Source organism: Balaenoptera borealis (genome assembly GCF_965194805.1).
Source record: "Balaenoptera borealis genome assembly, chromosome: 1".
NCBI classification, from domain to species: domain Eukaryota; kingdom Metazoa; phylum Chordata; class Mammalia; order Artiodactyla; family Balaenopteridae; genus Balaenoptera; species Balaenoptera borealis.
In genome coordinates this window covers 69,741,840-69,760,609 of record NC_138860.1, presented here as the reverse complement: position 1 = coordinate 69,760,609, position 18,770 = coordinate 69,741,840, and the positions used below count along the sequence as shown (strand labels likewise).

Genomic DNA, 18,770 nt, shown 5'->3' with positions numbered 1-18,770 from the left:
CCTTTATTCAGCAAGTATTTATGAAGCATCTACTACACAGCAGACACTCTTCTAGGTGCTGGGGACATAACAGCATCCCTGTCCTCAAACAGCTCACGTTCTAGTGAGGGCAGCAAACAGTAAACTGAGAAGGTGTGATTTATTACATGGGGATGATGTCTCGGAGACCACTGCAGGGCAGGGGAGGTGGGAGAGGAAAGGGGCAGTTCTAAATGCAGGCGCTGACGGGATTGGGGCAGACCTTGCCCTGGGCCAGGCTGGTTGCTTCAACACAGCTGTCCTCGCCCAGAGCCATCCTGCCCCCGCCTCACCCAGTTCTTCCGTGATGTGTGGGGAAAATCTGTGGTTGTCACAACTGGGAGGGAGGGCCCCTGGAATCAAATGGGTGAGGCCAGGGATGCTGCTAAACCCCACACAGTGCCCAGGAGGGGCCCTCAGCAGAGGATGACCCGCCCCGAATAACCCCAGTGCCACGGGGGAGACCCTGCACTAATATTATTCAGACCCGCTGGTGCCCCGATTCCTGCACAGGCAGGGACTCTAACCGGGTCACCTCTGTATCCCGAGGTGACCTAGAGTGGGGCAGCCAGGAGGGCTGAGATGAGTATCGGGGGTGAAATGACAAACCTCTGCACCCACTCTCCCCTCCGCACCCCAGGGGCGATGGTCTCTATCTCCTCCCTGTGCAGGTAGCTTTTCCCTGAGCCATTTCTTCTTGTCAAGGTCCCTGTCGCAGGTTGGGTTCCCTGAAGATGACGTTGAGAGCAAGGATTGGAGTGCAGGTGGTTGATGTGAGGCGTGCAGGAACAGATACAGCTGCCATAGGGTCCCACAATTCCACTCCCGGGCATAGACCCGGAGAAAACTCTAATTCAAAACTATACATACACCCCTGGCATTTCCCTGGTGGTCCAGTGGTTAAGAATCCATGCTTCCAGTGCAGGGGGCGTGGGTTCCATCTCTGGTCAGGGAACTAAGATCTCACATGCCGTGTGACAATAAAAGAAGAAAGAAAAAAGAAAGAAAGAAAGAGAGAAAGAGAGAAAGAGAGAGAAAGAAAGAAAGAAAGAAAGAAAGAGAGAGAAAGAAAGGAAGAAAGGAAGAAGGAAAGAAGAAAGAAAGAAAGATACATGCACCCCAACGTTCATTGCAGCACTATTTACAGTAGCCAAGACATGGAAGCTACCTAAATGTCCACTGATGGATGAATGGATAAAGAAGATGTGGTACATATATACAATGGAATCTTATTCAGCCATAAAAAGAATGAAATAATGCTATTTGCAGCAACGTGGATGGACCTAGAGATTATCATACTAAGTGAAGTAAGTCAGAAGAGAAAGACAAATATCATATGATCTCACTTATATGTGAAATCTAAAATACGACACAAATGAACTCGTCTACAAAACAAAAACAGACTCACAGACATAGAGAACAGACTTGTGGTTGCCAAGGGGGAGAAACAGTGAGGGAGGGTTGGATTGGGAGTTTGGGGTTAGCAGATGCAAACTATTAAATATAGGATGGATAAACTACAACGTCCTACTGTCTAGCACAGGGAACTATATTCAGTATCCTGTGATAAGCCATAACGGAAAAGAAAAAAGTTTTATTTATAGGTTCCATCCCTAACTGAGCTAGCCCATCCCCTCCCATGTTTCTAAGTGCAGCCCGAGGCTGCAGACTTCCCACCGTGGTCTTCAGCTCCAGAGCAAGCCACCTGCGAACCACCCACATCTTCCCAGGGGCTGGCAACTCTCCTTTGCTACTGATTCCAAGACACATCCAAATAGCAAAAATGTGACCATGAAAAGAAACTCAGGCATGTTCAAATCAGGGAAATAACATTCTTAGCTCTGTTCAGTACTCGCTTAATTTTACAAGAGCTTAGAGTTACAAAAAAGTTGCAAAGATCTGTACAGAGCGTACAGAGTGCCGTGGACCCTGACCCAGTACCCCTATTTCCAACTCATTAGTACCTTAGTGTGACATGTTTATCCAACTAAGGAACCAAGATGGATACATTGTTATTAACTAAAGTCCACACTTTATTAGAATTTCCCTAGTGTTCCCCTAACATCCTTTTTCTGTCCCAGTCTCCTCTGGGCTGTGACATTTCTCAGACGTCGCTGGGTTTTGATACCTTGAAAGTTTTGAGGAGGACTGGTCAGGTGTTTTGTCCCTCAATTTGTTAGTCTGTTTGTTTTCTGATGTTTTCTTATGGTTGGTCTGGAGTTATGGGGTTTGGGGCGGAAGACCCAAACAGAGATAAAAATGCCATTCTCCTCAGGTCACATCAAGGATACACACCATCAACGGGACTTATGACAAACGATTTTACCCTTGATCACCTGGCCAGTATCGTCTTTTTTTTCTTGCTGCATTGGGTCTTCGTTGCGTGTGGGCTTCTGTAGTTGTGGCACGGGGGCTCAGTAGTTCTGGCTCCCAGGATCTAGAGTGCAGGCTCAGTAGTTGTGGCCCACGGGCTTAGTTGATCTGCGGCACCTGGGATCTTCCCGGACCAGGGCTTGAACCTGTGTCCCCTGCATTGGCAGGCGGATTCTTTTCTTTTCTTTTTTTCTTTTGCAACCAAAACGTTAATCCCAAGGATTCTCACAAAACATATTACAAATGACAGCATGAAAAAAAAAATTGCACAGTAACTCAAAGTTCAGCTCTACAATATACTCTTAATCTGGCAGGACATTGGTATCTTGATAATCTCAAATTTCCAAAAAATATTACAAAGAGCTATGTATTCATGTACAGCAATCACAGAGGGGACGTATGACCTAACTCAAAGGTAAACTAACTTCCTTGAAACTTCTTAGATTTTAAACTCCCTGGACAATCTCTTGTCCGGTGTGAAGACTAGTGGAATTTTTAAACCTCTAATCTAGGGTAAGGGTGCGGCTTTCATTTTTACCTGCTGGCTTGGGTTCACAGCACCTTTTAAAGACTGCTTGCTTAACTACAGCTGCATACCATATCCCAGCTACAGAAAGTCTTTTCAATGTTTGCCAGTGTTGTTTCCATAATAGTAAACATCACACTTTAGGTGGGCAGGAGTTAGAGTTTTATTATCAGTCTAGGCAAGACCAAAAATTCAAAGCAAGTTCAATTTTGCTTAAGGGAACATTGTAAGGTAACAATTCTTCATATTACATGCCTCCCAGGACCCATTTCAAACCATAGAGAATGACACCTTTATGTGTCACTGTCCCAAGAGACAAACAAATGTGAACAACTAAAACATTTAAAAAGTGCACCAAGCTTCGGAAGTCTCAAACAAAACTTGAATTTTCTGTACATACTCCTGCCAAATGAAGTTATTGCCTGTACACCACTCCTCTTGCAAAGTGGTCTTCTATTTCCTTTCATCTGACCTAGATCGGCTAGGAGACCTAGAGAAAGATCGGGACGGCTTGTGATTTCTCTCTTGGGACAGGGATCTCTCTCTTCTCCTATATCTAGAAAGGGACCTGCTCTGGCTGACGGAGAAGGCTCTCCATCTTGGAGATGTGCGGGAGGTGGAGGACTCCTCCTCCCATAATCATCTCGAGGGCGACGACCCCAAGAAGGAGGCGGTCACGATTTCGACTTCTCTTTTCCCCATTCGACAGGTCCACTCTTACTCGGCAGCCACATAGTGTTCTCCCATCTAGTTCTCGGACAGCATCGGCTGCATCTCGGGGATCTTCACATTCAACGAGAGTGAAGCCGGGAGGGTTTTTAGCACCCCACACACTTCAGAGTGGTCCATAATAGCCTAAAGCTCGTTCCAATTCAGCCTTGTTACCACTGTTTCCAAGATTCCCTACATAAACTTTACAGTCCAACGGACAGAAATCACGTTGCAAGACCCTCGTGGCTCCTGGGTTTCACAGGCCACAGGGTGGTCCCGGGCCTCTAGAATCTGGTAGCTGAATCTGCTCGCACAAGCTGTCCTGTGGGGATGCGTTTTCCCCTATGTGTCCAGCCCGGGGCCCTGCTCTCTTGGCCCGGCCTCCCGGGTGAGAGGGTGAACCCCAGCTCCCTGGAGCAGACACTCAGAGCCCTGGTGACCGGACTCACGGCTGACGGGGCTGGAGCGGCGGCTGGACACGTGTGGCCAGCCTGGTGGTGTTTGGCCCCGTCTGCAGTTCCAGTTCCAGCTGAGAAAGAGCCTCCCTGTGTTACTTTCTCCTGGTTGTGTAAGGATCCCCGGTGTCATTTGACAGAAATGTAGACGGTGTGTTCTTTCTCTCTTTTCTCCCTGCTTCCTCTCCTCCCTCTCTGCCTCCCTCTCTCCCTGTACCTCTTTCCCTGTTCCGCTCTCCCTCTACCTCTTTCCCACTCCCTCTCTGTCTCTCCCTCTGTCTCTTCCTCTCTCCCTCCCTCTCTCCCTCTCCCTCCCTCTCCCTCTCTCTTTCCTCTCCCTATCTCCCTCTCTCCTCTCTCCCTCTTCCCTCTTCCTCTCCCTCTTCCCTCTGCCTCTTTCCTCTGCCTCTTTCCTCTCCCTCTTCCCTCTCCTCTTTCCCTCTCCTTCTCTCCCTCCCCCTCTCTCACTCTCCCTCTCTCCCCCCTCTCTCTCCCTCTTCCTCTCTCCCTCTCCCCTGTCTCTGCCTCTCCCTCCGTCTCTCCCTCTGGGAGGGAGTGAGGGAGATGGAGAGATGGAGGGAGCGGGAGAGTTGGAGGGAGAGGGAGAGGGAGAAGAGGGAGGAGAGGGAGGGAGGAGACGTCTCTCCCTCCCTCCCTCCCTCTGCCTCCCTCCCTCTCCTCTCTTTCCCTCTCCCTCCGTCTCTCCGTCTCCCTCACTCCCTCTCAGAGAGGGAGAGACGGAGGGAGAGGCAAAGACAAGGGAGAGGGGGAGAGGGAGAGAGGGAGGGGGAGAGAGAGGGGGGAGAGAGGGAGAGCTCTCTTCCTCCCTCCCTCTCCCTCTCTCCTCCTTCTCTCCCTCTCTCCCTCACCCTCTCTCCCTCTCCCTCCCTCCATCACTTTCCCTCCTTCTCCCTCTCCCTCTCTCCCTCCCAGAGAGGGAGAGACAGAGGGAGAGGGAGAGGGGGGAGACAGGGACACGGAGAGGGAGGGAGGGAGGGAGGGAGACAGAGAGGGAAGCAGGCACCCTCTCGCCTTCTCCCTCTCCCTACCTCCTTCTCCGACTCCCCCTCTCCTCTCCCTCTGTCTCTCCCTCTCCCTCCCTCCCTCTAGGAGAGGGAGAGGGAGAGGAAGGGAGGGAGAGGGAGAGGGAGAAGAGGGAGGAGAGGGAGGGAGGAGACGTCTCTCCCTCCCTCCCTCCCTCTGCCTCCCTCCCTCTCCTCTCTTTCCCTCTCCCTCCGTCTCTCCATCTCCCTCACTCCCTCTCAGAGAGGGAGAGACGGAGGGAGAGGCAAAGACAAGGGAGAGGGGGAGAGGGAGAGAGGGAGGGGGAGAGAGAGGGGGGAGAGAGGGAGAGCTCTCTTCCTCCCTCCCTCTCCCTCTCTCCTCCTTCTCTCCCTCTCTCCCTCACCCTCTCTCCCTCTCCCTCCCTCCATCACTTTCCCTCCTTCTCCCTCTCCCTCTCTCCCTCCCAGAGAGGGAGAGACAGAGGGAGAGGGAGAGGGGGGAGACAGGGACACGGAGAGGGAGGGAGGGAGGGAGGGAGACAGAGAGGGAAGCAGGCACCCTCTCGCCTTCTCCCTCTCCCTACCTCCTTCTCCGACTCCCCCTCTCCTCTCCCTCTGTCTCTCCCTCTCCCTCCCTCCCTCTAGGAGAGGGAGAGGGAGAGGAAGGGAGGGAGAGGGAGAGAGGGAGGGGAAGGGAGACGGAGAGGGAGAGACGTCTCGCCCTCCTTCCCTCTCCCTCCCTCGCCCTTTCCCTTCCTCTCTCCCTCTCCCTCCCTCTGTCTCACCCTCTCCCTCCCTCTGTCTCTCCCTCTCCCTCACTCCCTCCCAGAGAGGGAGAGATGGAGGGAGAGGGAGAGACGAGGGAGAGGGGGAGAGGGAGAGAGGGAGGGGGGAGAGAGGGAGAGGGAAGAGGGAGAGTGGGAGAGAGGGAGAGAAGGAGGAGAGAGGGAAAGGGAGGAAGAGACCTCTCTCTTTCTCCCTCTCTCCGTCTCTCCCTCTCTCCCCCTCTCTCTCCCTCTCCCTCTCTCCCTCTTCCCTCTCTGCCTCTTCCCTCTGCTTCTTTCCTCTGCCTCTTTCCTCTCCCTCTTCCCTCTCCTCTTTCCCTCTCCTTCTCTCCCTCCCCTCTCCCTCTGGGAGGGAGTGAGGGAGATGGAGAGATGGAGGGAGCGGGAGAGTTAGACGGAGAGGGAGAGGGAGAGGGAGAAGAGGGAGGAAAGGGAGGGAGGAAACGTCTCTCCCTCCCTCCCTCCCTCTCCTCCCTTTCCCTCTCCCTCCGTCTCTCCGTCTCCCTCACTCCCTCTCAGAGAGGGAGAGACGGAGGGAGAGGCAAAGACAAGGGAGAGGGGGAGAGGGAGAGAGGGAGGGGGAGAGAGAGGGGGGAGAGAGGGAGAGCTCTCTTCCTCCCTCCCTCTCCCTCTCTCCTCCTTCTCTCCCTCTCTCCCTCACCCTCTCTCCCTCTCCCTCCCTCCATCACTTTCCCTCCTTCTCCCTCTCCCTCTCTCCCTCCCAGAGAGGGAGAGACAGAGGGAGAGGGAGAGGGAGAGGGGGGAGACAGGGACACGGAGAGGGAGGGAGGGAGGGAGGGAGACAGAGAGGGAAGCAGGCACCCTCTCGCCTTCTCCCTCTCCCTACCTCCTTCTCCGACTCCCCCTCTCCTCTCCCTCTGTCTCTCCCTCTCCCTCCCTCCCTCTAGGAGAGGGAGAGGGAGAGGAAGGGAGGGAGAGGGAGAGAGGGAGGGGGAGGGAGACGGAGAGGGAGAGACGTCTCGTCCTCCTTCCCTCTCCCTCCCTCGCCCTTTCTCTTCCTCTCTCCCTCTCCCTCCCTCTGTCTCACCCTCTCCCTCCGTCTCTCCCTCTCCCTCACTCCCTCCCAGAGAGGGAGAGATGGAGGGAGAGGGAGAGACGAGGGAGAGGGGGAGAGGGAGAGAGGGAGGGGGGAGGGAGGGAGAGGGAAGAGGGAGAGTGGGAGAGAGGGAGAGAAGGAGGAGAGAGGGAAAGGGAGGAAGAGACCTCTCTCTCTCTCCCTCTCTCCGTCTCTCCCTCTCTCCCCCTCTCTCTCCCTCTCCCTCTCTCCCTCTCCCTTGTCTCTGCCTCTTCATCTCTCTGTCTCTGGGAGGGAGTGAGGGAGATGGAGAGACGGAGGGAGAGGGAGGAGAGGGAGCGAGGAAGAGGGAGAGAGGGAGGGAGAGAGGGAGGGAGAGAGGGATAGAGGGAGGGAGGGAGAGATGTCTTTGTCTTTCCCTCCCTCCCTCTATCACTCTCTCCCTCTTCCCCCTCCCTCTCCTGCTCCCTGTCCCTCTCCCTCCCTCTATCCCTCTCTCCCTCTCCCCCCTCCCTCTCCTGCTCCCTGTCCCTCTCCCTCCACCTCCTTCCCTCTCTGGAGAGGGAAGGAGGTGGAGGGAGAGGGAGAGGGAGAGGGAGCACGAGAGGGAGAGAGGGAGAGGGAAAGAGGTATAGGAAGAGCGGAACAGGGAAACAGGGACAGGGAAAGGGGGACAGGGAGAGAGGGAGAGGGAGAGGGAGAGCAGAGCAGGGAAACAGGGACAGGGAAAGAGGGAGGCAGAGAGGGAGATGGAAACGGGGAAAGGGAGGGGGGACGGATAGAGGGAGAGGGAGAGAGGGACAGGGAAAGAGAGACAGGGATGGAGGGAGGGAGAGAGGGACAGGACAGGGCAAGAGGGACAGGGAGAGAGGGAGGGAGAGAGGCAGAGGGAGAGATGGAGGGAGAGTGAGAGGCAGGGAGGTAGAGGGAGGGAGGGAGGGAGGGAGACAGAGAGGGAGACAGGGAGAAGGGCTGATGGGGGCTCCCTCCCCCTCCCATCCTCTGCCCACTGCTTTCTCTTTTTTCTGCTTCAACAAACACCAGGCGCCTTTCAGATCAGCCCTGAAGTCAACGTTGATGCTTGGGACGGCCTGACCTCCCCGCTGCCTTCCAGCCCAGGACCACAGCTGGGAGATGAAGTCTGCGGGGCCCTGGGGGGGGGGCAGCGGCGGCGGAGGTGGTGGAGGCAGGCACCTCCTCTGACGCCCAATCTCTCCTCGTTTACGAGGCAGCCGCCAGCTCCCCTCCCTGACTCCCCAAGATTTGGGGCCATTTTAATATGTGTCGATAATGCCATGAGCTACTATTTAACTTTTCCACGAGGACCCATCTCCCGAAATGCAGTGGTTTTCAGGCTTGGCTGCACTAGAGAACCCCCAGGGAAAGGAGAGACGTCTGTACCTCCCTCTCTCTCCCTCTCCCTCCGTATCTCCTTCTGGCTCTCTCCCTCTCCTTCTGGGGTGATGCCCGATGAGCTCAGATTCGCAGATGTTCCCCCCATCCCCTCTCTGTGCCTTGCGTGGGGCCTGGGCCTTCTCACTGTGGCCCGGGAACAGCCTCGACATTCAGACATCGGTTCCTGCAAGGACACTTGCGTTTGGTCCATACCGCATGTGGCTGCAGTCTGTGCTTCTCCCGTTTAGCATCTTCAGTAGATGGGGGCTGTGCATGAGCCCTTCATCTTCCCCGCAGACACCACTGGTGCTTGCTCGGCCTCGCGGGTGATGTCCACGGGGGACAGACCTGTGTCCCCACCTTCTTGGGCTGCAGACAGGCCACGTTGGTCCTGTGGTGACTGGGGGCTCCCAGGAGAACACCACCGCAGACCCAGAGAGGTGGCCCCAGAGAAGGTGGCGTACGCCTGGGGCCAGGCCTCACCAGCCAACCACGGGGCACCTGCAGCAACAGGTCTCTCGCCGTCCAGGGGCTGGGTGTTCGGGCGCCGTGGGGATGAGCTGCTGTCTGCACGGCAGCCAAGTTTGTATTGTTGAGCCCGGGGAGGCCCCTGGGTGGCTCCTGGAGAGCCTGGTCACATTTCTTCCTGCCCTTGGCCTTAGAGCCCATCATGGTTCACGCCGTTTCTTGTTCCAAAAGGACCTGTGTTCATAAAGACCACATGTTAGGACAGCACCAAAGTGTCTAGAAATCCAGGCCAGGAGGAGGAGGGAGGGGGTTTGGCTGTGCCCGCCAGTGGCCTGAGAGCCCTCCCACCCACAGAGACCTGGCCCGGGGCCTGTGGGGAGGGCGTGGCCCACGGTCCCCAGCGCTGGCTGTCTCTGGGTTCCAGGAGAACTGCGCGATCCTCGGGGAGCTGGTAAGGCTGCAGGCTCAGAAGTCCCGCCTGCTGGGATTCAGCACGCGAGCCGACTCTGTGCTGGAGATGAACATGGCCAAGACCAGCCAGGTGGTGGCCACTTTCCTAGGTAACCCCGCCTCCCCGAGTCCCAGTGGGGACGGGGGTCAGGTGGACCTTGACTGGACGTGGTGCTGCCTGAGACCCCACTGTGTCAGCCCTTGGGGGTCGCCTTCCCCAACCCTTCATTCTGCCTCGAGGGGCGTGGGGTGGGGGGCGGCTGGGCGGCTGCCACAGGGACATAGCTGAGCCTCTCCCCTCTGCCCGCAGATGAGCTGGCCCAGAAGCTGAAGCCCCTCGGGGAGCAGGAGCGGCCCTGATCCTGGAGCTAAAGAAGGCTGAGTGCCAGAGGCGGGGCCTGCACTTTGACGGGCCCATCAACGTCTAGGACCTGCGCTACTACATGAACCAGGGGGAGGAGACGCGCTACCACGTGGACCAGTACCTGCTCAATGAGTCCTTCCCCATGCAGGTGGTCACGCGCGGGCGGCTGGGCATCTCCCAGGAGCTGCTGGGGCTGACCTTCGACCTGGAGGAAGGCGCCAACATGCGTCACGAAGATGAAGATGTGAGGCTCTACACGGTCCGGGACGCGGCCTCGGGCAAGGTCATCCATCAGCAAGTTCTACCTGGACCTCTACCCTCGGTGCATGCGTGGGGGAACCTGTCGGCCGTGGGCCGGGGCTCCTCTGTGGTAGCGGGGCCTCACCCGCGTCCCTCCCCAGGGAAGGGAAGTCCGGGCACATGGCCTGCTTTGGCCTGCAGCCGGGCTGCCTGCAGCAGGACGGGAGGCGCCAGATTGCCATCGCGGCCATGGTGGCCAACTTCACCAAGCCTACGCCCAACCCGCCCTCCCTGTTGCAGCATGATGAGCTGGAGACCTACTTCCATGAGTTCTGGCAAGCGATGCACCAGCTCCGCTCCCAGGAGGGTGCGGGCGAGGGGCTGAAGGCAGGGGGCGGGGAGGGCCCGGGCTCTCCCGTGGTCCTCAGGCAGGCCCTCGCCACGGGATTCTTCCGCTGATGTCACCCCGCACGAGGAGACGCTCTCGGTGTCAGTTTCCATCATCAAACCCCACGCACTGGGCGCGTAAACAACGGAAGTGGATGTCCTCGAGACTCTGGAGGCTGGAAGTCCCAGATCAAGGAGTCAGGACTGGTTCCCTGCATGTTAAATACAGGTATTCAAGAGTTGCCTTTAAAAAAGACAAAATAGAAGAAAGGAACGTTGCATGCAAGGCTGGTGACAGGCAGTGATGAGAACCAGAGGTTAGGCTCTGGGGCCGGGAGCACCACGCCCTGTGAGGCCCTGGGGCTGCTGCCAGTCTCGGTGGAGGCTCAGCAAGTCCCAGTGACTTCCCAATGTGGGGGGGGGTCCCCAGATGAGCGTCTGGGCCCAGGACCCAGTGCTCGTTCAGTCTTCCTGCAGTCAGCCCTTCGTCCTGAGAGCGATGCTCTCACAGACTGCAACCGGAGCGCGTGGGGACACTTTACTGAGCTGTGCAGCCGTCACTACTGCCCTGTTCTGGAACATTTCCCTCACCCCAAAAAGGTCCCTCACGCCCTTAGTTATCATTCCCTCCCCTCCCCTGTCCCTGACAACCAGGAACCCACTCTGACTCTGTGGATCTACCTGTTCTGGACGTTTCCCCTCAGTGGGGTCACACCCTGTGTGTCCTTCTGTGTCTGACTTCTCTCGCTGAGCATCGTGTTCTCAGGGTGCATCCACGTGGCAGCGAGTGGCAGGGCTTCACAGCTTTGCGTGGCTGCGGGCCGGAAAAAAGACAAACGAAAAGAAGGGCACGTTGCCTGCGACTCTGGTGACAGCCGGGGATGAGAACCAGAGGGTAGGCTCTGGGGCCGGGAGCGCCGCGCCCTGTGAAGCCCTGGCGCTGCTGCCAGTCTCGGCGGGGCACGGGCAGCGCCGTCCCCCAGGAGCTGCTGGACAAGCTCATCAAGTCCCGGCTGGCCAACCCCCGTGCGGCCGGGCCGAGGGAAAGGAAAGGGGCTCCCGGACCGCCCGGCTGGAAAGCACGGCCTGGACACAGTGCCAGCGCCCCCGTCTCCTTCCTCCCGCCCTCCAGGCCTCTTCAACCTGCGCCAGATCGTCCTGGCCAAGGTGGACCAGGCCCTGCACATGCAGACGCCCTCGGACCCGGCCTAGGACAATGCCCGCCTCTGCCAGGAGATCCTCAGGGTCCCAGCCACGCCAGGTAGCCAAGCACACGCCGGGCCCACCTTAGCGGTCGGTTGGCGGCTACTGCCCAGTTCAAGAGGATCCTCTGGTGGTGTGTGAAGGGGGACCGACTGACGGGCTCTGGTCGAGGCCCGCTGACCTCTGGCCTCTTCCTGCCTGGGTTCCTGGGCTGGTCCCTCCAGCTGTGGCGCGCGGAGTCCGAGGGTGGGCTGGGCCTATCTGCACGTGCTTTCTGGAGAGCCTGGAAGAGGCAGGAGAGGGCTTCATACCCCGGACGGAACGCGTCGACGAGGTTTGCCCGTGCGTGTCGGTGCGGAGACGCAGTTCACTCCCTCGAGAGCGCTTTAACCCGCGCTCTCCCCATGCTGGAGGGCGAGCCCTGACTCATCCCTCGGAGCCTCGGGCAGCTGTCCCTGTAAGAGGCTTAGGGGTGAACCCTCGTGAGCTTCAGCAGAAAGTCGGCAAAGATTGAATTGTGTCCCTCCACTGAGTTGCCAGCAAGGTCCCCGTTTTCTAGAAGTGTTGGGCCAATACTCCCTCTAGTGGCAGGGGACTCAGACAGGGCTGCTTTGAGGCCCCAAGCTCTGGGCTCTGGGGAAGGGGCACGGAGCGGCCAGGGGGCCGGGCAGGAGCCTCTCCGCGTGTGTCCCAGGGACCCACCTGCCTGCGACTTTCGGCCACCTGGCAGGAAGCTACGACGCCCAGTCCTATGGCTACCTGTGCAGCGAGGTGTACTCCGCGGACACGGTCCACACACTCGTTTCAAGCAGGAGGGCGTCCTGAGTGGCAAGGTGAGAGGCCGGCCTGCCGTGCAGACCAACACGGAGGTCCTTGGCCTGGGCCTAGATGCTTGTGCCGCCCGCCTGGGCCTGCCAGGCTCTGAGGGCCCTGCCCAGAACCCCCTGCTCCCCTGCCCTTTGTTGAGTCACAGCAGAGGTGGCCACACCCACACCCTCCGTGAAGGGGGTGCTCCACCCTCCTGCAGCCCCGCCCCCTCTCCTCAGGTTGCCATGGACTACAGAAGCTGCATTCTGAGGCCAGGGGGCTCCGAGGATGCCAAGGGCATGGTGAAGCTCTTCCTGGGTTGTGACCCCATGCAGGACGCCTTCCTCCTGAGCAAAGGGCTGCAGGTTGAGGGCTGCAAGCCGCCGGCCTGCTGACGGCACGGGGTTTTGCCCCCCCGGGCGGGCCGGGTGCCTTAGCGCCCCGTCGGGGCGGGGGAGGGGCCGTGTGTCCTCCCAGCCCCCGAGTCCCCGGCGGCCGGCCTAGGCCAAAAGTCTCCACCTGGAAGTGTCTGGAAAGCCTGGCATCAAGGCTCCCCCTTGTTGCACTAATGCAATCCCTTCCTGGGGAGCTTTCCTGGTAACAAAACGGTTCTTTGAAAACGCAGCCATTAATAAAAAAGACTCTACTCCTGGTCTCTGCCTGCCGTCCCTTCCACCACAGGAGTGGCATGGGGGCCGTCACACTGGGGGGAGTTCTGACCTTGGTCGGGGATCAGCCCTGGGGCCGTGGTGACGCGTCTGGGTCACTGGGAGACGGCTGAGCTGTGGGGTGAGTTCAGACGGGGATGGTGCCCCGCACCCCGACCGGGCAGGCTCTCCAGTGAGGGGGTGTCAGTTTCCTGCCGGCCTCTCGCCCGTCACTGTTTGGCATCTCGGGGGCTGTGACTGGCTGGAGCTGGTTCTGGCGGTGGGCACAGCTGCGGGAAGCCCGGCTGTGGCTGTCCCTGTCCCCGTGTCCTGTCCTCCTGCTCACGGCCGGCCGGCTGGCTCCCTCTGGTCATCGGCAGCTGCTGAAGTCTGGACCACAGCAAGGGGCCGCCTTCCTGGGTCCTAGCAATTCTTCCCAAAGGCCTTAGGGATGTGTTTTGGTGGCAGTAGGAATTCAGAGAGGGTGCTGCACCACTGGAGCGGTAGGGTGGCTCTGGACCGTCCCGTGTGTCCTTCCCTGGCCTTTGAGCTCCTTGGGAGCCCTGCCTCCACAAAGGACGCCAGGCAGCGGAACGAGGGCGCGGGCGGCGCCCCGACCTTCTCCCCGTGGCCCAGGCGGGCAGGCCGTGCCACGCTCTGTCCTCCCCTCAGCCTGCCCGCCCGTTCTGTTGTTATTTTACCGAAGAGGACACAGACATTCAGAGAGGCTAGGGTCCATGCCTGAGGTCTCATATCCAGTAAGTGTCAGAGCCGGGGTTTGAACCCAGACAGCCTGTCCCGGAGACCGCGCCCTTACCTCTACACAAACCACCTCCTGGTTCCCTTTATTAGCACAAGACTCATTTCCCTGACAAGCCCAGGCCCCATAAAGGCAACCCTGCCTCCCCCACGTGACCAGCCCTTGCCAACTACTCACCCCAGTGGCAGAGGGACGAGCCACACAGGGGACCCGCCCATCTTGGCCATGGGGACACAGACACCCACTCACACCCAGAAGGACCTCCTCTTTACCTTAGGCCACACGCCCATGCCGAAGGAGCTGCTGTCTGCCAGCTGGTGCAGGTACAGTTCTGTCCTGGAAACAGAGAAGGGACCAGAAGTAAGGGAGGACCCACCCACACCAGTGGCCTGGCAGGGCAGGTGGGCATCATGGCACGGGGCTCCACAGAGTGCCCCAGGTGGCCCCGGGGTCTGCCTCAGGCCCTGGCCCTGCCTCCCGAATATTCCTCACTTGCTGCCCTCAATGGGCCCTTCTTAAGTGAAGGCCTTCCAGAAGCTTCCTTACTCCTCAGTTACCCTGCTCTGAAAACTGGGAGTTTCCTCCCTAATCTGCCCTCTCTCCAAAGGGTAAGGTGCCCCTCTGGCCTTAGCCAAGAGGCTCAGGACAGGTTGGGCCTGCCCTTCAGACGGGGGTGGAAGGCAGGAGACAAATGATGGGGGACGCAGAGGCAAATTGAAAATTATCACCCCTCGCCTGGGGTGAGCACTCCCTGGAGCTTCACTAGATAGAACCTTACTCATTCGTTCAACAGATGAGGAAACCAAGGCTCAGAGACAGGGAGCCACATGTCCAAGAATTCCCAGGAGTCAGCGAGGGGCAGAGATGACTCCCTGGGCCACCTCCCCCAGAAGGCCCTCCCAGATGAGTCTTGTGGCTTCTCTGCTGTTCCACCTGGTGCCTCCTCGCCCTGAGCTACCTCAGGTGCACCCAAGGCTCTCACAGAGTTTAGGAGCTTCTGGAAGATTTGGGGTCTGCTGTTCCTTGCCCACCTCCCACGCTGCTGTCAGAACCTGTACCAAAATGTCACCGTCACAGCAGACATCCACCACCACCCCCCAGCGTGTATAAAGAGCCATATGTGAATTATCTCACTTAATCCTGTAAGGTCAGCAGTCAAGGTACTATTTCCACTTTACAGAGGAAGAAACGGAGGTTCAGAGCAGGTGACACCTGGCCAGGTTCACCCAGCCCAGGAGCAGTACCAGGCAGCAAGAATCAGAGGCCAGATTCCTAACCACTGGGCTCCACTGCCTCTCACCTCTGGGCAGAGGCAGGGCTGGGGCCCTGGAGAGCGGAGGCCCTTTGTCTCACTGCCCTCGGCTGTCCCTGCTCAGCCCAGTCGCTCACCTGAGAGCCAGGTCCAATCCGGATAGCATCTGGGAGAAAACCTCGAAACTGCCTTCCCCTTCCAGCTGCCGGGCCACGTGGCTCTTCTCCAACAGCATCGTCTGCCAGGGGAGAGGACAGGCGCCGGTCAGCACGAGGCCCCGCTAGGCTGCCCGCACACCCCCACCAACCCCCAGGCCCACTCTTCGAGGCAGCACCTCAGGCCCCAACTTGGCTGGACGCCTCCAAATCAAAACGTGCCAGGCCTTTGTCTCACTGATTCAGCGTCCACGCAGGCAATCAACGAATGCAACGGGCTCATTCCGATGAAGGAATCCAAGGGTACTAACAATTAACCCAGAGCCGCCCTCCAACACACTCTTATGCAACCGAAGCCCTTAATAACTTGACCCACATGGTGATGCACGGTAGACTTTCAGGGCCGGGACAGAAAGGGATTTATCGTGCACCAGCGAGTCTGGGTATTCTCCTAGCTCCGCATACAAACAACCCTTCTCATAACCTAATCCTGTTTTCTGTTCAAACAGAATGTTGGCGGGGGCGGGGGGGGGGGGGGGAAGGGGAGGAGCCAGGTGATTTCAGAGAGAGGAACAAACAGGCCATGTGCCTGTCACACACGGGCTGCCGCAGAAGGCCAGCGAGCGCCTGTTTAATTTCAGCTTACGCTTTTAAGACCCAGCTAATGAGCGGCTGAATTATGTATCTACTCATGAATATTTCATCCCTGTGATACTCCGAGGCACAGACGAGCTGGCCTGCTCCGGGAGGAGATGTCTGGGCACTGAGTGAGGTGGGGAGGAGCTGGCCTTGGCCTGGGGAGCGATGACCATTTAGACACATTCCAGGGTCCCAGCTGGAGGCGTGGGCCCTGCTGAGTGGGGCTGAGGCTACTGCAGCCCCAAAGAGCCCCCTCTCCCTCCCACCCAGAGGCCTCACCTGGAGCTGGGCGGCCGTGACTCGGCCTGTGGCGTTCAAGTCCAGTGACATCACCATGGAGCACCGGGTGGCACGGCGGCTGTGGCCGGTGAACACGGAGCCAAAGGCCCGGAGGACAGTGAAGGTGGCTCGAATCTTCTCCACTGGTGGGGCACAGACAGGGCATCACCCGTGGCCCGGGTGCTGCCACCCCCACCTCTCACAGGACCCCATTCTGGCCCCAGGCCCCAGCAGGGGCCCCTCCACTCCCCCAACTCAGCTCTAAGCCACACCTCTTCCGCTGCTGGGCTGGCCCTGTGCTGCAAGCAGGGGCGCGGGGTGAGCAAGAGTGAGCCCAGAAGGGGAGATACACACACCTAGGATTGGTACGATCTGAGTGACAAGGGCTGCCCTAGGGCCTCCTGGGCCTGGTGGAGTCTAGGAGGAGGGCAGAGCATTAACATTCTTGGACCTGCTGTCGGGGAACGCCCATCACAGCCAGCTCAAAAAGCCCAGCAGTCCCAAGCTTTTTAACATAACTATTTAACAAGCACCCACTATGTGCTAGGCACCTGGATACAGCCTAGCCTGACTCCCACTCCCCCAACACACACTTTCAGCAGATCTACATTCTGGGAGGGCCTCTCCTTGCTGTATCCCCAGCTCCTCACAGGGCTCTAACCTGGGCCAGGTGCAGAACAGGTGATCAATAAAGCATTGGAATAAGCCCAGTGGAGAAGCAGGATAGTACAATGGTTAAACAAGCTTGAATATGGCCTCTCCCCGTTGTTAGTCACCTGATTTGGAGCGAATAAATTAACCTCCCTGTGCCTCAGATACCCCATCTATAAGATGGGGGTAATAATAGTACTTACTTACCTCATGTGGTTGCCACAAAGACTAAAAGATTTAATAATGTAAAGTGCTCAGAACATGCTCCAAATGTGGTGGTGTTAGTATTGTTTGTTATTATTAGAAAAGCAATACTGCCTGGGCCATATATTCTCAGCAGGGGGAATACTGCCCCCAAGAGGGCAGAAACTGATTCTTGAGGATGGGGGCAGTTTTCCTTTCTTATGTATAGAATAGAGCACAGATACATACACACACACACACACACACACACGTCTGTGTGTGTCTGTATATATATACACACATACACACACACTGCATAAACAAATATATGGTGAATCTATGGCATTAACTTTTCACGGTGGGAGACGATTAGGAGAAAGAACAACTAAAAAGGCTCCTCAGAGGGGCAACAATACATTGAGGACACTGGCCCAGGGGTAACAGCTCTGGAGCCAAACTGTCTGTGTTTGAATCTCGGTGCTAGGATGTATGAGCTGTGTGGCCTTGGGCAAGCTGGTTAACCTCCCTGCGTTTTAATGGCCTCATCTATAAAATTCAAATAATAATAATGTCTACCTTATAGGGATGTTTTAAATAATAAATAAGTTAACCTGCTTGGAATAGAGCCTGGCGCGTAAGTCCTCAGCAAGCATTTACCACGATCCCCATCAATATTGTAATTATTATCACCAACTGACACTATTTTTTATTGAAGTATAGTTGATTTACAATGTTGAAACTCTTTCTTTAATGCCCAGCTCAAACATCATTTCCTCAAGGAAGCCCCCCGGCCCCTTCTCTGTGCTCCCTCCGCCTCTCCCCTCCCCAGCTCGGCCAGCAAGCGGTGCAGAGCACTGGAGTCTGGCACAGATGAGCAGCTGAGTCTCCCTTCCGGCTGTCAGTGCCTCCTTGTCTTTGTTTTTACTTATCGGGTCCTCTGCACAGTCCAGTGGGCTGTGCGCTGCACAAGGACACCACACCTAAGGGCACAGCATTTATATCAGATAGCCATAGGCCTGTATACTTATTAGGATGATGGCCCAGAACGTGGTGGTCAAGTGTTTGGTTCTAACAATGTCAATGCGTGACGACGGTTCCACATGTGGCAGTGAGTGTCTTAGGCAAGGAGTACCTGTTTCTAATTCACACAAAAGTACCCAACAGACTAGGGGTGGCCCTGCCCAGAAGCCAGCACAGGGTCTGCACACAGGTGCTCAGTGAACGCTAGCTGAGCAGATATAAGAAAGAGCCGCCCAGCACCCCCTCTGACTCTCCCTTCCCTTCCCCCACGCCACCGCCCCCACCACGTCCCAGCTGCACGTCACCTGGAGACCACTGTACCTGAGACCCTGCCATCCACACTGCCTGCCATCCCCACCAGGTGCTCCAGGACCTGCTCGCAGCAGGTGGTCTTGCCAGCACCGCTCTGGCCCAGGGCCACGATGCTCTGGTCCCTCTGCTGGCTCAGCAGAGCCCAGTACGCCCGCTGGGCCAGGGAGCCAACGTGGGCGGGTAGGCCATCCCAGCAGCTCCTGGGCACCTGCAGGAAGAGCGCCGGCATCAGCCTTCCCACCCGGCCGGGGCCCAGGGAGCACTCCACAATGCTCCAACCCGGCCTCAGGCCCAGATCCACGTCCATGCCTCCCATCCTACTCCAGCCTTGTCAGAGACGTCGTGCGTTTTTCTGGGGAGAGCCCAGCCTGGAGATCTAGTCCTGCCACTGGCTCGCTGTGAGTCCTTGGGCAGCCTTGGACCCTGCTCTGAGCCTGGCCTCTTCTTCAGCCAATGAGAGGCTTGAACTAAAGCTGCATTAGCTCATGGGGCTCATCTCACTTGCTACACAAAGGACTGGATCGTACCTGTCTGAAATGAAGCAGGTGGATAAAATGGCTCAATTGATGAGTGACGTCTGCCATGGAAACAGAATGGGGCATGGGGGAATTGGCGGTACGTGTGCTATGTATTTGCTATAACAGATTTAG

General features: G+C 57.5%; 2 pseudogenes across 2 annotated transcripts; one reads left to right on the top strand and one right to left on the bottom strand.

The window, feature by feature from the left end:
- Positions 1–3,370: 3,370 nt before the first annotated feature.
- On the bottom strand, positions 3,371–3,857 carry LOC309606819 (serine/arginine-rich splicing factor 3 pseudogene; annotated as a pseudogene). Its single transcript has one exon. The product of its transcript is annotated as a serine/arginine-rich splicing factor 3 pseudogene (transcript).
- Positions 3,858–9,189: 5,332 nt separating this feature from the next.
- Positions 9,190–12,617, top strand: LOC309606817 (thimet oligopeptidase-like; annotated as a pseudogene). Its single transcript has 7 exons — positions 9,190–9,331; positions 9,532–9,907; positions 9,987–10,182; positions 11,181–11,238; positions 11,345–11,473; positions 12,110–12,248; positions 12,462–12,617. The product of its transcript is annotated as a thimet oligopeptidase-like (transcript).
- The last annotated feature ends 6,153 nt before the right edge of the window (positions 12,618–18,770 follow it).